At 42.4% G+C, this 20,272-nt stretch overlaps 1 protein-coding gene across 1 annotated transcript in view; it reads left to right on the forward strand.

Moving 5' to 3' along the window:
- ATP8A2 (ATPase, aminophospholipid transporter, class I, type 8A, member 2) overlaps positions 1–20,272 on the forward strand; it is a 452,578-nt gene that overhangs the window by 178,913 nt on the left and 253,393 nt on the right. The window lies entirely within an intron of this gene.

Below are 20,272 nucleotides of genomic sequence, written 5' to 3' on the forward strand. Positions count from 1 at the left end.
AACCACATACTTTTTTTTTTTTTTTAAAGCACATCTTTCAGATGCTTTCTCTTCATTGAGAATTTAAACTTTAATATGTGACTTCAAATATAAGTTTAACCTTCCATTTAAGGTTGACCTTTTCATCTTTAAAATGTAATAGTTATCAAAGTTGCCCTTTTCTCTAATAATAGAATAAAAATTTTTTTTTCAGAAAATAATTTTTCACTGAAATTGTTTTGTGTTGTTTCCCAGCAGTATTGATTCAAAGCCTGGCAAAGGCTGTGTGAAAATGGATAAATACTTTAAAGCAATATTTCAGGCAGCAGAAAGAGGGAAAATGGAAGAATTTAAGATTTTGCTGAGATTGGAATCACACTGTTTCGCTTATTACACATTGTTATACTAAGATCATGGCATCCGGTCCCATCACTTCATGGCAAATCGATGGGGAAATAATGGAAACACTGACAGACTTTATTTTCTTAGGTTCCAAAATCACTGCAGATGGTGACTGCAGCCATGAAATTAAAAGATGCTTGCTCCTTGGAAGAAAAACTACGACCAACCTAGATAGCATATTAAAAAGCAGAGAGAGACATTACTTTGCCAACAAAGGTCCATCTAGTAAAGGCTATGGTTTTTTCAGTAGTCATGTATGGATGTGAGAGTTGGACTCTAAAGAAAGCTGAGTGCCAAATAACTGATGCTTTTGAACTGTGGTGTTGGAGAAGACTCTTGAGAGTCCCTTGGACAGCAAGGCAATCAAACCAGTCAATTGTAAAGGAAATTAGTCCTGAATGTTCATTGGAAGGACTGATGCTGAAGCTGAAGCTCCACTACTTTGGCCAACTGACTCGAAGAACTGACTCATTGGAAAAGACCCTGATGCTGGGAAGGATTGAAGGTGGGAGGAGAAGGGGACAACAGAGGATGAGATGGTTGGATGGCATCACTGACTCCATGGAGATGGGTTTGAGCAAGCTCTAGGAGTTGGTGATGGACAGGGAAGCCTGGCGTGCTGCAGTCCATGGGGTCTCAAAGAGTTGGACATGACTGAGCAACTGAACTAAACTGAACTGTTTACCAGTATTTTTTCATGTGCTTAAAACCCTAGGAAAGTCATCATCTGGGCAGCAGTACATTTAGCGATCAGTGTGGATGACAGCTTACTGTTGTTGGCAGGCATGTTGGCACTTATTTATTGAGATATAAAATGAATAGTCCATTAAGGTGTTTGTTGTAGGCTTGATATTCACACTGTATGTTCTTAGGCATCATAGGAAAACAGAGAAAAGACTGGTCTTTGCCTTCAGTGCAGATGATGAATGTGTGTTTGTAATCCTCGCTTCTGGTCTCTTCCTTTACTTCTCTTGTACTCCTCTCCTCCTTGAAATCAGTCCTCCTCCAGGAAGGCCTGCATCTTGCCATATGCACGACCTCTCAATTCCTTTCTTCATTTGTCCTCAGTATCTGATGTTGAGAGCCACCAGCCGTTGGTTTCTCCTCTATTTCCACGACACCTTTCTCTTCTCCCTAGTTTTGTGTTTCCCTCATAGGGTCTTTCACACCAGCTTTGAGACTCCATATTTTTAGCTTTCACCTTTGGCCCTGTTGTATTTCCAACCCACATCTCTTCCACACATGTGTTCCCTCTGCCCTTACGGCTCATTTGTCTTCTCCATTAGTGATTCTCAGTGCTAACTTTCTACTGGATCATCTAGAGAGCCTAAGACATTTTCTTTAAAAAGTTAAGCATAGAATTACCCCTATATGACCTAGCCATTCCACTCTTGGGTAGCTACCCAAGAGAATTAAAAAGAGGTAACCAAGCAAATACTTGTGTGTGCATGTTCAAAGGAGCACTAGTTGTAATGGCCAAAAGGTGGACACAACCCAAGTGTCACTCGATGTATGAATGGACAAGCAAAATGTGGTCTGTCCATACAATGGATGCTTTTTCAGCCATAAGAAGGAATGAAGCACTGATACATGCTGTAGCATGGATGAACCTCAAAAACATACCCAGAAAAACAAGCCAGTCACAAAAGACCATGTATTATAGGATTCCATTCATGGGATATATTCAGAATCAGCAAATCCACACAGAGAGAAAGTGGCTTAGTGGTTGTCCGGGGCTGGGGGAGGAGGAATTGGGAGTAAGTCTCTGGGTGGATATGGGTCTCCTTTTGGGGATGATGAACGTGTTCTGAGACTCCACAGCAGTGATGCTGCACAGCACGGTGAGTGAACTGAGCTGTTACAGTTGATGTGGTTCATTTTATGTTAACTTTGCTGTTATTGTTCAGTCACTCAGTTGTGTCTGACTGTTTGCGACCCCATGGACTATAGCACACCAGGCTTCCCTGACCTTCACTATCTCCCAGAGTTTGTTAGAACTCATGTCCATCGAGTTGGTGATGTCATCCAACCATTTCACCTTCTCCTCTTGCCCTCAATTTCCCAGGATCAGGGTCTTTTCCAGTGAGTCAGCTCTTTGCAATCAGGTGTCCTAAGTATTGGAGCTTCAGTTTCAGCATAAGTCCTTCCCATGAATATTCAGGGTTGATTTCCTTTAGGATTGACTGGTTTGATCTCCTTGCAGTCCAAGGGACTCTCAAGAGTCTTCTCCAGCACCACACTTTGAAAGCATAGTTTCTTTGGCCTTCTTTATGGTCCATCTCTCACATCCATACTTGACTACTGGAAAAACCATAGCTTTGACTATATGGACCTTTGTTGGCAAAGTGGTGTCTCTGCTTTTTAATACACTGTCTATGTTTGTCATAGCTTTTCTCCCAAGGAGAATGTTAACTTAAAAATATAAACAAATGAACCAAAGAATTCATGCATTGCAATGACATGTTTGTTGAATGAAAAAATGGAATGTTGAATGGAAGTTTTATTGATTCATTTGAATGAAATCTTTGCTGAGAGAAAATAAGCAAAAAAAGCCTGAGCCCCAGGCCCTATCCCAGGATAATTAATGTGGAATTCTAGGAATTTTATGAGCTTCTGGGTGGTTCTGATGAATAGTCAGGGTTGAAACTAGATGACCTCCCCAGTCTTTCTGTCCCGTGCGACCTCTCCCTTGAGTTCCAGCTTGAGAGCTCCTCCATCTGTGTCTGGGGTTCCTCACACTGACATTCTTGGGCACCTTGAGTTGGAATGTGACTGAGTTGGTTGCTGTCCTCTGGTCTGTGCATCTCCTCATCCTTGCCAGTCTTCTCACTGGTTTTCCAGGTTTACTGTCTCGGTGGATGGTACTCCTCTTCTCCATCGCCAGGGCCTTTTCGTAGCAGAACAGGCATGATTTTATACCCAAGGAACTTTCAGAGAGACTAAACCACACAGACAGATTATGACATTGAGGTCAGAAATTGCAGGCTCATAACTTATTCTTGAAAAGTGTTGTCTTGATTTTTTATAAGTGAGGAAATGAAAGCCTCAGACAAATTACATCATCTTGCTTATGGGTTCAGTGAGTGATGGAGGCATTATCCACAATCTGAGTGAGATGAGGACCTCTGCTTCTGAGTTGTGAAGTTGTCTGCGCCAGAAAATCCACGGTCTTGTGTTTATTATTGGGACCAAATGTAAGGTTTGATTTTTAACACATTTTTCAACCCATAGAATTTGTTTAAACCTATTCAGCATAAAATTTTGTGGGATTTATCATTCCCCAGAGAGCTTCCCAGGTAGCGCTAGTAGTAAAGAACCCACCTGCCAATGCAGGAGACTAAGAGATGTGGATCGATCCCTCGGTCAGGAAGATCCCCTGGAGGAGGGCATGGCAGCCCGCTCCAGTATTCTTGTCTGGAGAATCTCATGGACAGAGGAGTCTGGCAGGCTACAGTTCATGGGGCCGCACAGAGTGGGACATGACTGAAGTGACTTAGCACGCACACACGGAGGGATAGCAGGCATGTAGAAAATGGGTTGAAAGAAGGAATCCTCTGTTCTCTCTTCCCTGTTGCTGTTACCTAAAATGACCATCTATCTTGTTTTCTTGTTTTACCTTTTTCTGTGAAGCTCTTTATTTTGTAGAGCTTCAAAATAGAGATCAATTTTTTAGGCACAGATGAGAGTCTGGGGACACTTTGACTTCTTGAACACTGACAAATTTGAAAGTTTATCTTGACAGGAAGAGAGTCATGAAAGAATCATCAGGGCCTGCTTTGTGAGGGAGCTGGTGGATGGCCCCACCGCAGCCCTCTGCAAACACGGGGTGCTCACAGCTCCAGTGCCGCCACCCGGGCAGAGGTGATTTATGGCTCTGTGTCTCTGGGCAGGAGATGGAGTGGAAGGAAAACATCACAGCAGAGATTTCCCCTGGTTGTGCAAATTAGGCATCTCAGAAGGCATCGTTTATTTTCTCCGATGTGTTTAGACTTCTGTCTTTCAGGACAGATGCAAAGATAAACAAGTATGTGCCTACCCTCATATCATGGGAGTAAAGAGAGTGCAGAGCAGAGTGCAGAGTGGGCACGACCAATGTTTCTGAAAGCTTTGGGGGCTTATTTTTCTAAGAGTGATTTATATTTCTTGTAGAAAAAAGTCAGAAAGTGCAGATAAACAAGAAGAAAGAAAACAGCATTCCTAATCCTGTAGACTGGAGATAAGCCTTGTTAGTGATCAGTGTCTAAATGTAGATCTTTTTCAGTTGAAATGGCTTTTCTTGGAAGAGGGTTAGACTGTCCACAGTATGTGGAGTGCAAAGATGATAAACAGTTTTTATGGCAAATAGAAACATAAAATGTGTTGTTTAATTTATTCCTTGTTGCTGACTATTTAGGTTAAGAAGGTTTTTTTCCCCCCACTGTTTAAGTATCACTATGAATAAGGTTGTTATAGCTCAGTCTTTGTAAGGATGCTTGATTGCCGTAATATAATCGTGGATTCAAGAGGGAGCAATATAGAAATTTACAAAAATGTCTGTGCCCTTCCCCTCGGAAAGCAAAGTGATGACTTGGGTGTAGTCAGTTGTCACTATCTTGTTCACTGGTCCACTCTCTGGTCACCCCCGGCCAGGACAAATGTGCTGTCCTCTGTTTGGGCAGCAGAACTGGGCTTTGTTAGTCTCGCCTAGAAAGAGGAGCAGTTGAGAGGCTATTTTGTGTCAGGACACACATATGCAGAATCTAGGGAGAGACCACACTGCATTTTTACCTGCTGACAGTGTCATTCCCATGAGTGGCTCAGTCTTACACTTTCTGAGCTCCCTGAAGAGCTGGACTCACTTATCCAATGTCTGTGCCTGATCCCTGGGAAAGGAACTGCTTCTTCTCACTCAGTCTCCCTCCAGCTCCGCTCTCCCATTAAAGAGGCATAATGGACTTTGAGACATCTCAGGACCTGTGATTTTGCATGGGGTGTTTTTCAGCCTGTGAGCCATCCACAAGAATAATATCAAAGCAGAGCTCAGACACTCTAATTAGAATTGTAGCACCGATAGTGTTTGGGTTGGCCTCGATGTTGGTAGGGATCCAATCGTACACTTGCAAAAATAAAACTTTTCTTTGGTTTCTTTCATGATGTGATTTTTCGGCATCCTACGTGTTTGGTTACAAGTCAGCTTCCTCCTTGGACCTTTTATTCCAGAGAGCATTATTAACTTGTCGAGTTGTAAGTCTATCCTTGGGTTGTTTGTATTACGGCTTAAGAGTATGTAAGCCCATTTGTTGATTAACTGCAATTAAGGGAGAATTCATTTTTAGACAGGTTTTCTCCTTTTTTGGTTAGCTCTAACATGAATGCTATTATTTGAATGATTACAGCAATTTTATGTGGTCCTAACTGGCCTTATTGTTACTCTGCTAAAGATGAGAGCTTAGATGTAATGGTTCTTTGGCAACACATTGAATGAAAACAATTTCCAGAAGCTCAAAGTTTAAGAAATGTTTTTCTACCTGCAGTTTTACTAGTGTTTCTCCAGAATGAAAATGAGATGGATGTAGATTTTGTAATGTATAAAAAATTCCTTATGTTAACTGTTGTATAGACTGGCATATTTGAGGCCTTCAGAGTATTAATCCGAAATAGTGAAAGGAATCCCTTTCTAAACATTCCATCTTAGAAAAAGAATTTTACTCAACTTTTGGAAGCCAAAGATAATTTTGGCTATGACTCATGTTTAGAACTGGACTATTTTCATCTTAAGTAACTATTGCAGGAAATAGTTTATGCTAATCACTCTGAGATCAACTTTTGAGTTTTAGAGGTTTCTGATATGTTTGATTCCCCTCCAGCTAAAAGTTATCTGTTACCACTATTTACATGTAACTCCTTCCGGTGAGAAATAGAAAAGTGAATTAACGAGTCAACTTAGTTGCTTGTGTCCAGAACTAACAAAATGATTTGGTAGACAGATGTCTTTTTTTAGAACATGTGATAAAACATGGGCAAATATTTTAGTATAGATTCAGACTGAAGGAAAATCATCTTTAAGAAAATCTAGTATAAGTAATTCAAATGAAAAGTTGGTACTTATAGCATGACAACATGATGGAAATATCTACTAGGGGACATTTGATAATAGGGTTTGATCTAGAATAATATGCTGTGTTATTGGAAACATCTCCTAGAAGAAAATTCTTTTTAGTTATAAAATTGGTGTTATATCACTTTTCATCTGTAAGGAAAGTATTATTCTGAACATTTCTGAAAAGTGGTTTACACGACAGGAGCTCCCTTGGATTGGTGATCTTCACATCAGTGTGTCTACATAGGACCTCAGGTAGAAAGTGGGCAGCGGGAGGATGGAGGCCCTTTTCCTTTTTGGCAGTAGTCTAAGAATTATGGTAACAGGATTCCCCAGCTCTCCATCCTTCTGCTCTGCTGCTTCCAACACCCGGGCCCGGCAGGAGATGCCAGAGGAGCCCAGAGACACGTCACGTCTCACGTTTTTTCCTGTGTTTCTTCCTCTCCCCCCTTCATGAATGATTAATTTGCCGGTGCATGTCATTTTTGACAATGCTGCTTGCCAAATGAAACAAGGTGATGTTAGGTCAAACCGCGGTCCAAAGTTCTGAAATAGAAGCTCATGATATTTGGCATCTTTCCTACTAGAAAAACAAACCAATGGAGGACAAAGTCAAGAGCAGAGCTCAATTAAACATGTGGAATATGTCGTGAATATTTTATGTCCCCAGGTCTTGCCTTGTGATAGTATTTGTACTTAAAGTGCCTTTTTTTCCCTTTTCCTGTGAAGTCGTCCAGAACGTGTTTCATTAATACAAGCAAGTGTCATGTTAACTTTGGTTTGGAAAAAAATCCCACTTCTCCTGACAGCACTGATGTCTTTCTGATTAAGAATATGCAAAGTAGCTCTTACCTTAATTGGTCCCAAAGAAAATTATGTTTTCCCTTTCCCTGTCTATGTATCTGATGCGTTCCCTCATTTATCAGCTCTTAAATTATCGATGCCTTCCCTGTCCTCATCTGACAGCTAGGATTCCTCGATGACTTTGAGCATCGTATGGAGTGCTCCACCCTGAAGTCTCACTGTCCCCCAGTTTGAATAGGAAGGATCAGGGTTACAGTTTGCATCCACAGACTGAAGACGTCTATGTTTCTGCTTGTATTTTCCAGCTCTATTAAGGTGTAATTGGTATACAGAAACCACACGTAATTAGCATATACAGTCTGCAGAGTCCGGACATATGTATCCACTCTTCTCACCATCACCACAATCTGGGTAATTAACATATCCACCACCTCCCAGGGTTTCCTTGTGTCCCCATTGGTGTTTTTTTGCTTGTTTCTTTTGTTTGATGTAGTAAGGATGCTTAGCATGAGATCAACTCTGTGGACAGATTGTCAAGGACCTCATCGTGAACTCTAGCAGATCTCTGGAGCTTACTCATGTGTTACTGGAAGTCTGTACCCACTGGACAACAGCCCCCCGCCCCTCCATCACCACCTTTCTGTTGTTGATTTCTATGAAAAGAAGAAAGTGAAAGTGTCAATCACTCTATTGCGACCCCGTGGACGGTAGCCCGCCAGGCTCCTCTGTTCATGGAATTCTCCAAGCAAGAGTACTGGAGTGGGTAGCCATTCCCTTCTCCAGGGAATCTTCCTGACCCAGAGATCAAACTGCCATTGCAGGCAAAGTTTTTACCTTCTGAGCCACCAGGGGCTCTACCAGTGACTATTTCAGACACCTCTTGTAAGAGGAATCACGCAGTGGTTGTCCTTCTGGGACTGATTTGTTTCACCAGCATAACATCTTCTGGGTCCATCTGTCCACCGTGAGGGCAGTGGGGCTTCTCTGCTTTGAGCCCCTGAGATTCCATAGTGAACTTGAGAGAGGATGCAGGACAAGGGAGAGAATGCAAGACAGAGAAGAACATTGACATCTTTTGTTTCTCAGAGTTCTTGATATGATATTTATATTCCGTCCCACTTTAGATTACAAGCAGAATTGTCAACAGGAGAGAAGTCAGATTGGTGGAGTCAAGTTGCCAAATTTTGGAAGCCTGGGCTTTGTTTGAGTTTTCTGATTGGTGATTTCAGAGCTTTGTTATCAGGTTTCTCTGCATAGCTTTGCTGGGTCAGTGAAGGCTAAGAGCTTCTGCTGAAAGGCTTGCTTTCTGCTGTTGATCAGCTGACAGAAGTCTGCCAGCCAGTGGTCTCCCATGGCTGAGTTCCAGATAGGCCGGCAAATGAGAGAGCGAGGTAGACAGACAGACAGCCACTCTCACCCAAGTACTCCATCATTTGACATCTGGATCATCTGAGAAGAGCAGAGCCAGCCTTTCTTCCTACTAAGCGAGTACTCATTGTGGCTTCCTTTCAGTTGGGCACATCAGTCATTAAAGACCAAAGTAAATACACCAGCTTGAAGACAATCCTTTCACAAATATACAAGTGTCAAGTTAAAACCATCTGTCAATCCTTGTGTGTTTTTCCTTTTATTTGTTTTAATGAATAGGTGTTGTTTGAATATACTAGAGCCTGAGAAATTAGAAGTCTTACGTTATCACAGTATTTTGCCAATGCACAGATAATTGAGGCTTAAGTTCTTATTTTGTCTTTATAAAACCATGATGAACATAAATTATTGTCCCTGAAACAGAAGATAGCAACAGTAAGGGAATAGATGCTTATTTGTAGACTATTGAACATATGAACGTATAGATTCAGTGTTTTTTCAAACCCTAATGCATCACGTCACAATAGGAAGTTTGAATGATCAAATCTGGGAACAAATGCAAGATTAATATAGGAGGCAACGAAGCCTTTTTTGAAAAATGGAAGAAAAATGTTGCATGATGTTCACTTACTTTCATGACACTTGGGATCTGAGTTTATATTCCCGTATAGCTGTAATTGTATATTAACCCATGAGAGTGTAAACACAGCTACTTAAGAATAATAAATAACAACTGCATTAGGGCTGGTACCAACATTTCATGAAGTTTAAAATATTTATAATGCGAGAAGTTAAAGAGAGAAGGCAGGGGTTGGCTGTGGTCCTGTTTGTGTTTCTTGTGTTTAAAAACTGTGGCCTGATCTTTAGCGTGAGTCCACCCTTGGGGACCTCACCGTGTTTCTTTTGTATCTGAGGTTGTCTTGTGCTGAAGATTTCTCTGGATTCAGTGTCATGTTATTTAGAAAAAAAGAAAAAAAGAGGGCTTTAAATATTTTCTAGACCTGCCAACGTCTAATTATGGTTAGAGTCTAATTATGGTTAATATTTTTATATATATTTTTAATTGAAGTATAGTTGATCCACAATGTTGTATTAGTTTTAGGTGTACAGCAAAGTGATTCAGTTTTATACACATACATATATTCATATCCCTACACACACACACACACACACACACACACACACACAAACACTGTTGTATTAGTTTTAGGTGTACAGCAAAGTGATTCAGTTTTATACATGTACATATATTCATATCCCTACACACACACACACACACACACACACACACACACACATATACTTTTACAGATTCCTTTTCCATACAGGTTATAACAAAATATTGAGCATAGTTCCCTGTGAAATACAGTAGGTCCTTGTTATTTATCTGTTTTATATGTAGTAGTGTGAATGTGCTAATTCCAAACTCCTAATTTACCCTTTCTTCCCCTTTCCCTTTGTGCAAACCATAAGTTTTCTGTCTGTGAGTCAGTTTATGTTTTGTTAGTAAGCTCATTTGCATCATTTTTTTAGAGTCCGCACAGAAGTGTTATAATATTTGTCTTTCTGACTTGCGTCGCTTAGTATGATCATCTCTAGGTCCATCCGTGTGGCTGCAAACGGCATTTAATTAGTCCCTATAGTTTGTGCAGCTACAGGATGAAAACGAGAGGGAAAGACTCTGGGCTGCACACAGAGTCACCCTGAGCTTACATGCGACCTGGTGGAAAAACTATAAACATAGTACGTCTTTAGAAAATATATAAAACAACGCACGTAAATGACGAGAGCTGATTGCAAATTAAATATCATACAGTGGCAAGTTCTAGTATTTATCATTGTGGTTTGTCTGATCAGGGGACGTTTTCTGGAGGAGGTAAATTCTCTTTGCAGCTTGCAGAAGTGATGGAAATTTGTAACACAGGGAGAGGCGTGTACTATCTCCCTAGGGGGTCAGGCTGGATCTGAGGTGGACAGGACTTCAGGAGGAAGGCGCATCACAGCTGATGCAGTCTGGGACACCAGATGACGTGGTCGGCGTCTTTCATAGAACAAATGTTCTATGAATGTTCCTTTTTGGTTGCAGGAGGAAACTGGAATGTTTTGTAGTTAATTTTTGGGGGCCCTTGCCTTTCTGTATTAATTTCCTTGATGTGTGAAGTTGCACCGACAAGCAGCCACTGAAAGCCTGTGCTTTCCTCTGTCAACTTGCCGTGCTTCCATCAGATGCAAGTCTCACGGCTGCTCTTTGTCTTGGGGTTCATAAGCCAGGCTGCTGAAGCTGTTCCCCATGAGAAAAGGACTCTGAGCTCCGCTTGGTTTGCACAGAACATGGGGGTTTTCACCTCAAGGCATGGAGACCGTCTTCATCGGTCAGTGCTGCTCCCTCTAGGTCTCTGGAGCTGAGAGGATGAGCCTTGTAGGAAGTCCCTCTTTCTCCGTGCAGGCTCAGAAGAGGAGGAAGTGCCAAGGAAGGTGAAGCATCCTCCATAACTCAGTCCCTCTGTCAAGGTCACTGAGAGGCAGGGCTTTGGATAAGGTCAGGCTTGCTTGCTGAGTAATGAGCGTATTCAGGGTAAAGTGAATATATTGCCTGTATCCAGACCAATCCCATGGGTTTGCTGAAAGTCTACAGACTCTGGGGGACTAGATGATAAAGATCTAAGTGGCTTCTCTCACACAGTGAAAGGGAATCTAAGTGCTATGGACATAATTACATCCTCCCAAAATTTAACCAGTCAGTCCTAAAGGAAGTCAACCGTGAATATTTACTGGAAGGACTGATGCTGAAGTTAAAGCTCCAATACTTTGGCCACCTGATACAAAGAATCAACTCATTAGAAAATATGCTTTTGCTGGAAAAGATTGATAGCAAGAGGAGAAGGGGGCGACAGAGGATGAGACGGTTGGATGGCATCACCAACTCAATGGACATGAGTCTGAGAAAACTCTGGGAGATGGTGAAGGACAGGGAAGCCTTCAGTCCATGGGGTCACAAAGAGTCAGACATGACTTAGTGACTGAACAACAACAAAATTTGTATGTTGAAACATTGACCATGTTCAGAAACAGCCCCTTAGGAAGTAACTGAGGTAAAATGAAGTCATAAAGGAGAAGAGGGTGACAGAGGATTAGATGGTTGGATGGCATCACCGACTCAATGGACACTGAGTTTGAGCAAATTCCGGGAGATAGTGAAGGATAGGGAAGCCTGGCATGCTGCAGTTCACGGGGTTGCAAAGAGTCAGACATAACTTAGCGACTGAACAACAAAAACACAGCAACAACCTGATCCAATAAGCTTAGTGTCCTTGTAATCGGTACCAGAGAGCTCTCTGCCAGGTATGCACACAGGGAGAAGGCACCATCTACAAGCCAGGAAGCAGATCTCCCCAGAAACCCAGCTGGCCAGCACCTTGGTCTTGGACTTCCAACTTCAGAACAGTGGGGAAAGTGTCTTTCTGTTGTTGAAGCCCCCCAGTCCATGGTACTTTGTTATGCCAACCTGAGCCAACCGATAAGCTTAGGTCTCCATACTGCTCAAGCTAATTAATAAAATCCTCAAGTCTGAGTTTGTGTATATAAAAGGATTTGCGGGGTATGAATGGTAGGTGGGGAGAATTGCATGAGTAGGAAATAATAGCCTTAAAAGTATTTCCTTGTGAAATAAACCAGGAACTGCTTGGAATGGAAATTTATGCCATCCCAACAAAACATATGGAGAAGGAAATGGCAAGCCACTCCAGCATTCTTGCCTGGGAAATCCTGTGAACAGAGGAGCCTGGCAGGCTAGTCCATGGGGATAAGAGCTGGACATGACTGAATGACTAAACAACAACAGACAACAAAGGATAAGTTATTTCAGCTGATAGATGGGGAAGTGAGGGATATCTTCATGGAACTGAAAATTTAATTCTGTATTTAGTTCACTATACCAGTCTCCCCTTAAGATTATCCTAAGATTAACTTGATTTATTTTGTCTTAAGGTACATTTAGTAACTTAATCCTTAAAAATCAACATGGTGATCACTGTACACAGTTCCCTCCTTTCCCAGAATGATGTCTGTTTCTCTTACTAAGTTCCCAGCTTTGTCAGTTCATCCCATATTTCAGTTTTGATGTCAGCTTTGAGAAGCAGAAATTGCCCCCTCTGTTTCCAACTTGAAAGGCACGTTTACAATTCTGTGTAACAAATCACATCGTTCTCACAGAGTCTGCGTTATCTGATAGGACTAAGGGGTGATTTTCATTGGCTTTGGAATTTTTACCATTTATATATATATATATATATTTATATATATATATTATTCAAGCATACCTTTGTGTATGAAAGGATGCTGATTTAGAACCAATTTACATTAGCCCACTCATTTTCAAATTCCTGAAATTAATCAGTCTGATTTGGAGTGCCACAGCTTTCATGTAGATATTTTAGGGAAAATAAATATATCATTGCTGTGAGCTAAGATTCTCAGGCAAGATTCTGGTAAAGTCCAATATGAACCTAGTAGCTGCTAATGATTTATGTTTTTCCTATTTTTACCTTAGTGCCTTTCCTGTGACTATCCCAGAAAATTCTAGAAGTCTTCTAAAGATTAATTCAAATGTAGGTCACAATGTGTGTGTCTTGAGTTGAAAATCAAGACGAAATTTGCACATGTGTTGAATGAGTTAAAGTTACGTAGTATAAAAATACTTCCTGCCCAATACCTCCTTGGGGCTCCTGGTCTGTTCCGGGGACACACCTGTATGGTGGCCGGGGAAGGGGAGGTGGTGGAAACAATGTCTCACATGTGTTTCCATGCTTGGGTTGAACGCAACAAGTCACACACTAGGTGGGTAGAACAGAGTTGGTAAATAGTCTTCTGGAAAGAAAGGTGTCTTTAGTTGTCATTGTCCCGTAGGTGCTATTTTTGCCTGTGAGTTTTTTCATTTAATGAGTGTTTCCAACTGCTGGTGACATTGCCAGAGACGGGCAGACTGAAAGAATGATCACTCTTTCATTTAGTCATCTCATTCATTCATTGGTCCATAGTCAATCAGATCTGAGTAGCTTGGATTAAGGAGTTGAAGAGAAAGTTTTGAAGAGTTCTGAAGAGTTCACAGATTTGAGGGTGGTCAAGACAGAAAATGGAGAGGACTCTAATCAAGTATGAAAAGTCAGAGTGAAAGGAGCAAATTGTCAAGAATGGGACCAGGGATTCAATATGTTATTGGTAATGACGGCTATTTAATGCTGAGAATGGGCTCCCTACTGAGCACCTCCCAGGCCTCGTTTCACATGATGTCCAAAAAATCCTTTCAAGGTGAGCACTGCCACCACTGCCATGAGAAAAGACCAGGTCTTAAGGATATAAAGTCACAGGCCTTTACATAAGGATATAAAGTCATAGTTCCTCTTACTAGTGTGCTGAACTTCCTTTTACTTGGTCAAACTCCTCTTTTCAAAAAGTATCCAAAGATGGAATGAAAGAACCTGTAATAACTCTAAGTAAAACTTCATCAAAGAAGGAAAGCTGACTCCAAAACAGCCGTAATCTCACTGACTCTGTACTGTATGATGGTCTTTTGGTGGCTATGCTTGCTTTTGGGGAGATGAACCCTAATCTGAACACTTCTCTTTGTATAATTGACCCTAGTGGTTAGAGCATGTGCCCCACTGAAGTTCCTCCTGGGGTGGGCAAGGGCCTAAGGCACACAAGTTGGAATGAAGAATTGAGATCAAGCTTGCTTATCATTGGCATTTTAATTTCCTCCCTTTTACTGCATGATATATATTTTAATGATAGTGCTTTAAAGTCCAGGCTCCCAAGGAAAAGAAAATGATATTGCATGTAAGGACTTGGGGATTAGATGGCGGGACGGTCCTGGGGCCGAGTATATGGGGCTTACTCCTACCTGATGTCACATGTATCCCAAGATCTTTTCCCCTTGATGTTGGGACTGGTTAGGTCATGGGATTTTATTTGTGTGGTGGTGTGCTAAATTTTTAGAGTGGGAAGTTGGACTAAGATTACTTTTTTTGTCATAATGATGAAATTCAGGAACAGTTTCCAAAACCAAGCATTTGTGTCATTCCTTGAGTTGAAGGGAAATCTTGGATTATAAAATTTATTAAAGAGCATCTTAGTATCTCAGAGACTCGGGGTCAGAAGAAAGTTAAATGACTAGACAGTTTGTTTTGAGCTTTGTTTCCTTTTTATTGTCCTGCTGTTTTGAATCTCTTGGTTCTTTTTTACATGTTTATCGCTCTTGGGGTTATGAATGCCAGCTGGTACGCAAAACTGAGAGCCTGTTTGCTGTTGTTTAACTGACACTGTGTTAAATCTGGAGGAATATGTATTTTTTTTGCCCAAGTGAGCTAAAAAAATCAATACATAATTTAAAAAAAATTAAAGAAAGTGCTGAAGAACCAGTAATAATCTAGGATACATCCTCCAAGAAGACCAATACAGTGGCCCTGCCTCCTGAAACAATGAGTTGAGGAAAGGAAAACAGGTGGTTTAATTTAGCTAAGAATAACAATGAGAGATTGAAATAATGAATGCTGGAGAGGGTGTGGAGAAAAGGGAACCCTCTTACACTCTTGGTGGGAAAGCAAACTAGTACAGCCCCTATGGAGAACAGTGTGGAGATTCCTTAAAAAACTGGAAATAGAACTGCCATATGACCCAGCAATCCCACTGCTGAGCATACACACCAAGGAAACCAGAATTGAAAGAGACACGTGTACCCCAATGTTCATCGCAGCACTGTTTACAATAGCTAGGACATGGAAGCAACCTAGATGTCCATCAGTAGATGAATGGATAAGAAAGCTGTGGTACATATACACAATGGAGTATTACTCAGCTATTAAAAAGAATGCATTTGAATCAGTTCTAATGAGGTGGATGAAACTGGAGCCTATTATACAGAGTGAAGTAAGTCAGAAAGAAAAACACCAATACAGTATAATAACGCATAGATATGGAATTTAGAAAGATGGTAACAATGACCCTATATGCGAGACAGCAAAAGAGACACAGATATAAAGAACAGACTTTTGGACTCTATGGGAGAAGCCAAGGGTGAGATGATTTGAGAGAATAGCATTGAAACATGTATATTACCATATGTGAAATAGATCACCAGTCCAGGTTCGATGCATGAAACAGGACACTCAAAGCCAGTGCACTGGGACCACCCTGAGGGATGGGATGAGGTGGGAGGTGGGAGGGGGGTTCAGGATGGGGGACATATGTACACCTGTGGCTGATTCATGTCAATGTATGGTGAAACCCACCACAATATTGTAAAGTAATCAGCCTCCAATTAAAATTAATTAATTAATTAAAAAAAAACACCAGTACACTGTTTTAAATTGATCTTTCAAAAGTTGGTTAGACGTGAAAACATACGATCATGGACCAATTCAGTGAGTGTTCTGTTGTAACTGGCTTCTGGCTTAGATGAGGACAAACTGAATGAATGAAGGAAGGAAGGAATGAGTGGACAAAGTTGGTACAAAATGGCAGAGGGAAGGAAAGGACTGCACCCTGTTCACGTGTAGAAACACGCACGTGGACCCCCGGTGGCATCGTCTGTGTGCAGGGTCTCACAGGCGGTGCCTTCTTCTGGCTTCTTTGAGTTTGAATGTGGGTGAAACACTCGGCCATCAGTGTCCGCGGGCGCTGTCACCTGGGCTTCCTTCACGGAGCCCTGCTGTCCTGGGACTCCAGCTCAGGCCCAGAGAAAGACTTTATCATTGGGCTTCAGGCTCCAATTCGGAAAGTCTCCCTATTTCATTTCTTCCAGAATAGTTCCACCACATCCCTGCCGTGTGCTAGCTGGACAGCTGCCCTTTCTCCTTCAGGGATGACCACAGCAAAACAAATACTGCTGTCTCACCCCAGGGCCAAGCAGTGGAACCGCATCAATGGCGCTGAAGCCCTTCTGTACCCGAGACCACACCCCCTCCTCCCCCACGGGGGTGACGGTGCCCACTCCCCTTGTGTGCTCGGTCAGTTGTGTTCCTCCTAGTTTCTGCCTGTCTGTGACTCACTTGCTTCCCTGTATGTATGTTTGAATGTGGTGTAAATGGAATTGTACTGCAGTGTGGCCCGTTTTGCTCAAGGTTGTTTGCATTTAATCTGTGATTAGTGTAACTGTGGTATTTTCATTCCCACTGCCATACAAATGCCCATTGTATGAATATCCCCATGACTTATTTTATTATTCTCCCGTCAGCAGGCATTTATTTGGCTTGATGGCAGATTATTATGTGTACACACAATGTGGATATGGAAATAGTAAATGTCCCTTTGTGCACATTTGTACAAATATTTTCCTGGAGTGTAATGCTTGGGAGTAGAATTTCTTGGTAGTGGGGAATGTGCATTTTCAACTTTTCTAAATAGTGCAGAATTGCTTTTTCAAGTGAATGGTCAGCAGTTTATAGAAGTTTCCCCAGATCTACATACATGCTAAGACATGTATTTTTTTTAACTGTATTGAAGTATGGTTGATTTGCAATGCTGTTAATTTCTGCTATACAGCAAAGTGATTTTCTTGTGTGTGTGTATGTGTGTGTATGGTGCTGGTTTAATTGCTAAGTTGTGTCCGACTCTTTGTGATCCCATGGACTGTAGCCCTCCAGGCTCTGGTGTCCATGGGATTTTCTGGGCAAGAGTCCTGGAGTGGGTTGCCATTTCCTTCTTCAGATGTGTGTGTGTATTCATATTCTTTTCAATTATGGTTTATCACAGGATATTGTTTATAGACCTTGTTGTTTATTCATTCTATATATAATCGTTTGCGTCTGTGAATTCCAAACTCCCCGCCCGTACCCCACACTGCCTACCCTATGGCAATCACAAGTCTGCTCTAAGGACATGGATTTTTAAGGTGTTTAACCCTTGTTCAGTCACTTAGTTGTGTCTGACTTTTTGTGACCCCATGGACTGCAGCAAACCAGGCTTCCCTGTACTTCACTATCTCCTCGAGTTTGCTCAGACTCATGTTCCTTAAGTCGGTGATGCCATCCAACTATCTCATCCTGTCACCCCTTTCTCCTCCTGCCCTCAATCTTTCGCAGCATCAAGGTCTTTCCCAGTGAGTCAGCTCTTCGCATCAGGTGGCCAAAGTATTGGAGCTTCAGCTTCAGCATCAGTCCTTCCAATGAATATTCAGGACTGATTTTCTTTAGGATTAACTTGTTTGCTCTCCCTGCTATCCAAGGGACTCTCGAGAGTCTTCTCCGGCACATGTTTAACTCTTACCAACCTCGAGAATGTGATGCGCCTTATCTCCTTGTCCCAACTTTGCTCCCCACTTGCTCACGAGAGGCGTTTCTGTATTTTTAGCAATGCTTTTTTTGGCCTTACAGTCTCATATCGGATACTAATTGAGCACAGTAATGAGTTCTCTTTAGTGAGCATCTGCCTGGCACATCCTCCCATCCTTTCACTTCTGGCTTTTCTGTGTTCCTTTCAAGCATCATCTAGCTGGCTTTTGTTAGTTTATGGTTTGTAACTCTGTTGGGAGGATTGGTGTAGCTGGAGAGTGTGGTCATTTCCTAGAGGCTGTGGTGATTGTTCGCTGCTGTTTGGGGTGAGTGAAGGATGGGAGGGACGAGCTGACGTGTAGCACCACCTGTGCAGTGATCCAAGGTGGGTAAGTCATCGCTGGAGCCTCATCACTTACCCGTGAGAATGGACCCAGAGGTTTGGGGCAGAGTCCGAGTGTGGTGTCATGTGCCTGTCTTGCTGACCAGGGTTAGAGGTGGTGACTGTTGACTGCGATGGGGTCCGAGGGCCTTTTCAGACCCAAGGTTCACTGTGCAGACTCTGTTCCTCTGAGGTGAGCATTCCCAGACCCGAAGGACTGAAGATTGGGGCAGGACAACAGAGGACTCGCTCTTGGGTGGATGCGAGGATGGAGAAGCAGGGGAGCCAGGCCCCACAGCTCTGTCGCTGGGTGCTGGTGGCAGAAAACTGTGCCTGTGGTCGCCAGGCTGCTGGGTGTGAGTCCCAGACACATCTGTTGGCCTGGACCAGACAATGTCGGACTGCCGCCCTCAGGCCTGCCCTGGCTGAAAACCTGCCCTGTGCATTGCCCAGGCCTCCAAATTTATTACCGAAACACCACACTCTTGGTCCCTTAGCTGCTGGACCCTTCATCCCACCAGCTTCCTCTCTGTCTCCTCCTGCTGATATCACCCTGGTTTGTTCCTGATGGTCACACATAACGATGGGTCCCCATTCCTGTTTCAGTTCCTGTGTCATTGATGATGTTCTGGTTTCTGGTGTCATGGAGATGCAGCCAGCCGCAGTGGGGATATGCTGTGAGTTTGCAAGTGGTGAGACTGGGAAGTCAGATGAGCTGGTTTTCCGACGCTAAGACCCATCTTGTGCCTTTTTAAGTCCTAGAGCACGGGGGATCAATATGATACTTGTGGCTCAATGTCACATGCCAGGGCGATGACACACACTGAGTGCTCATCATGTACCAGCTGTTACGCAAGACGTTTTATATGTAATTTCATTTCTATGGCTGCACTATTTTTCTAGAAAGAAAGATGAAGCTCAGAGGGGATGAGTGACTTGACAAGCACTACCTGAGCCCATGTTCGCCTGTAGTATATAGATACACATTTAATAGAAAACTCCGCCAACATATTTTGGATCTATTTATTTCAAAAGCATCTGTGGTGTTTATTATTTAAAGAATCATTAGATGAGAATTATTTTCCAAAGAGGAAATACTGGATATATAACGAAAAAATTTCCTATATACCCAATACTTAGGATATATATATAAGGGGAAAAAATTTCCAATTTGGGTGAAATAGATCATCATATTTTGTTGTCCAGAAGCTGAGGCAAACTGTGTTTAGAAGGCAGACAGGACTGGGGGAGCCGCAGTGGGTGCGGGAAACATGATGGGGATAGATGCGGGGAGGGCAGGGAGCCCCCTGCAAGCTGGGCGGTATCCATAGTTTTCTTGTGCTGCTGTAACAAGTCTCCACAAGTTTAGCAGCTGTTCTCTTACAGTTCTGGAGGCTCCAGAGGAGATTGTTTCCTTGTCTTTTCCAGCGTCTGTTGGGTGCAGAATTCTAAAGGGTTTCTTTTCTTTTTTTTTTAATTTTAATTGGAGGCTAATTACTTTACAATATTGTGGTGGTTTTTGCCATACATTCACATGAATCAGCCATGGGTGTACATGTGTTCCCCATCCTGAACTCCCCTCCCACCTCCCTCCCCATCCCATCCCTCAGGAGGGTGGGATGATTTGAGAGAATAGCATTGAAACGTGTATATTATCATATGTGAAATAGATCGTCAGTCCAGGTTTGATGCATGAGACAGGGTGCTCAGGGCTGGTGCATTGGGATGACCCTAAAGGGTTTCTTTAAATGAGAAACTCCTTGGCTTGTGGCCCCTTCTCCCATCTTCAGAATACATCATTGCAGTTTGCTTCTGTCATCACGTCGCCTCCTCTGCTTCTGCAGTAAACTGTCCTCAGTGGACTGCAGTGATCACATGTACAGACCACACAGATAATCCCAGATAATTGCCCCAGCTCCAGCTCCTGAACTTAATTATGTCTGCAGAGGTCCTCTTTGCCATATAAGGTAACATTTATGGGTTACAAGGATT

The sequence above is a fragment of the Bison bison genome, unplaced genomic scaffold (assembly GCF_000754665.1).
Source record: "Bison bison bison isolate TAMUID 2011002044 unplaced genomic scaffold, Bison_UMD1.0 scf7180017864299, whole genome shotgun sequence".
Lineage (NCBI taxonomy): Eukaryota > Metazoa > Chordata > Mammalia > Artiodactyla > Bovidae > Bison > Bison bison.